Below are 3,110 nucleotides of genomic sequence, written 5' to 3' on the forward strand. Positions count from 1 at the left end.
TCTTCATTACCACTGATGTTGCCGTAAAAGTGACTTTAAACGAGAGGCCAACATCAGTTGATGAGCTCATCGGCATCTTGAAGGACAAAGTTAAGCCAAGGTTGGACTTTAAGTTCACGTTGCAGTATGAGGATCCGGACTTTGGTGGCGACCTCTGCTATTTGGTCGATGTGGAAGACTTGCCAGAGAAAGGCACGCTTAGAGTTGTTAGATCAGAAAGTGATTTAAGTTCATGTTGTAGTTCGGACACAGATATCCTGCCTCATGTGTCTGTAGCTGAAAGAAAAAAAACGTGGCCTGATGTTTTCCCTGTCCCAACTTTTTCATATGAAGTTGAACATGTTTTGGAAGAGGGGAACAGTGTTTTTGAAAGCTCTGGGAGGACTCTAAAATTAAACAGAGCACAAAAACACAACATTCTAGAGAATATGGCCTCCTCAATGTACTCTTTCAAACCATACCCAACTGACAGGGATGTAGGCATGGCAGCTGAAGCCCTGATAGCTGCTCACCCATGTCTGAAAGAGCCGGGGAGTACAAGTGGATGGTACGGATGGAAAATTAGCCTGAAATTCAAAATGGGAAATTACCGTACGAGGCTGGCAAGATCTGGATGCAAGGAGGTTTCTGTAAATACAGGAAAAAGAAGCAAGAATAATCCAGAGAAAGAACATCCTCACTGCAACATTAAAAAAGCAAGAAGGGCTGAAGTCAACTTTCTGCCAAACTTCCCAAGAGGACAAGACGAGGACAGCTTGGAGGCAATGAGAACAGCGATCAAAGAGGAAGTAGATAAAGCCGAGAGGAACCTACTATCAATAGAGAAACTCATGCATACAACCTTTGCACTTCGTCGCCAGGAAATTGTTCAGGGCGAGCCATTGGTGAAGGACTTTCTGGAGAGATGGCCTGCCCTTCAGATCCAGTCACAGGTAAAAAATAATAATCAAAGCGATAAAACGTTGTTTTATGCTCATTTTCATCAATCTTAATTGTGATGGCTGTTCATTTAAAAAGGATTGTGCACCCATCAAATAGGACTATGATGTATTTCCCTGTGGTATTTTACTTATTCTAAAATTTGTGTCTTGTTTTGTTTTTGTTTTGTTTTTGTAGATCTGTGCCGAATTCCACAGAATCACAAATGTAAATTTAAGAAACCAGCTTTATGCAGAACTGGATCGACAGATTCCACGCCTCATAGAACTTTACACAAGGAAAGCAGCTCGTACTGGAAGGGTGGCGGGAGCACTGCAACACATCCTACAGTATTATGAAACTGAGGTAAGTTGGGGAAAAAAAGTTAAAATCCACTATCTAAATTTTATCCACGTGTAACAGCTGGCTCCCAGGTTTGTAAACATTTTCTACCACAAATCTCTACTATATTCGATTAAAGACTCAAAGATGCGTCATTGTCTACGCATGTTAGTTGTCAAACTTCTTTGAGACACTATGGTGGTGAGTCCAGACTTCAAAAATTCAATGAACAAAGGTTATAGTGTTTTTTTTTTTCTTTAACAAGTTATATAAGAAGGAAACAAAATGGCATAAAAGGTTTGTGTGGGACCGCTGTCCTCCATCAGGGGACAGTAGCACTTACAGCACTTTTTTTTTAATTAATTGAACTTTATTGATCTCACAATGGAGAACTTCACTTCTGCATTGTGGAAATTAGGTGTTGCCGTGGCTACAGAGAGACATCTGTAGAAGTTGGGGGTCACAACACAACCAGTGCTGGGTCCCTCAGAAATCCAATTAAAGGACAAAAACCATCATAAAGCATTACTGTTTATGATATAAATGTTAGAACAGACTAGACATGGATCAGTGTGATAACCTTAAACTCCAATGGGCCGCCTCTTTGCATCACTTGGGGAGCAACCTGGTGTTAAAGTTCTTGCTCAGGGACCCAGAGTGCAGGCTGTGGGTCCCTGAGCATCCTGCAGTTCCCTTTAATTCTCAATTAGTTATCCTGTAATATAAACTTATGTAGTAGAGTAAGTGATGTTTTGCCAGCAAAGGGTCCCTGTTCTTTTTCTCATACATTTTTCTTTATCCATCCAGGATGTGCAAGATATCAACATGAAACGCACTGTGGCCCTTCGTTGTCTCTCAGTATACTTGCAGGAAGAGGACACAGTTTTTCAAGACTTGGAACGTAAGTCTTAATATATTTTTCTAAAGGATTTCATCACTAATCACTTTTTACTTTTGTAGATCTTTTGAAGTACCTAGGTGCTGTAAGAAGGTTTACCTGCTATGCTCCGCTGCGTGAATACACACAGACATATTCATGTTTTTTTTTTTGTTTTTTTTAACTAGCCTTTCTAAATACCGCCAGATTGCATCTTGGGGCATTTCTGTCTACAGGGTCCCACATAAGAATAATTCAATAATGATATATCAATCAATAGACGTGTGGTTCAGTATTAAAAAAACAGGGGTCAATAAAAAGTTCAATTAAATACAGTGCATTCTAGTCTATCCTGTTGGTTATTACTGCAGTCATTGCATCCTCCCAACCAATCACAAACCCAGGAAAGCTTTATCAACTTTCAGAGAGCACATGTTCGTTTTTTCTTTAACACTTACAGTTTTTGTAAAAAGTTGGTTGAATAAAGGGTTTTGTTTAAATCCATTTATTTAAAAATAGGTCATCAAGCAACAGCATACAATTACCAGGGCTGTACTTAAAATGTATATTTTAATTTTTTTTGATAATTATCTATATTGATCAATATGATTTCTATTTTATTGATATGCTCTATCGTCTTCTGTATGGTCCAGTCCTGTTGCATAGCGCAATGTTATGAGTGAGCACATTGTAAACTGCTCAGCTGGGAGGAGTCTTCACATGGAGCTGCTCCCAGAGCCACAGCTAGGGCCACTTCGAGCCAGTCTAATCTCCCAAACACCTGAGTGGTCCTGGCCTCTCTGCACCACAGAATGACAAGTGTGTAGTGTTGATGGGTGCTGTTCCGGTAAATATAGTGGTTTGTGACAACAAATATAGCCATATGTACACTGGACAATGATGTTTAAAATGTCTGTGGGGAGTCCATGCTGTGCGCAGCACAGTTAAATGTGCAGCTGTCTTTAATATTTAT

This window comes from Fundulus heteroclitus, chromosome 7, assembly GCF_011125445.2.
Source record: "Fundulus heteroclitus isolate FHET01 chromosome 7, MU-UCD_Fhet_4.1, whole genome shotgun sequence".
In the NCBI taxonomy this organism is placed as follows: domain Eukaryota; kingdom Metazoa; phylum Chordata; class Actinopteri; order Cyprinodontiformes; family Fundulidae; genus Fundulus; species Fundulus heteroclitus.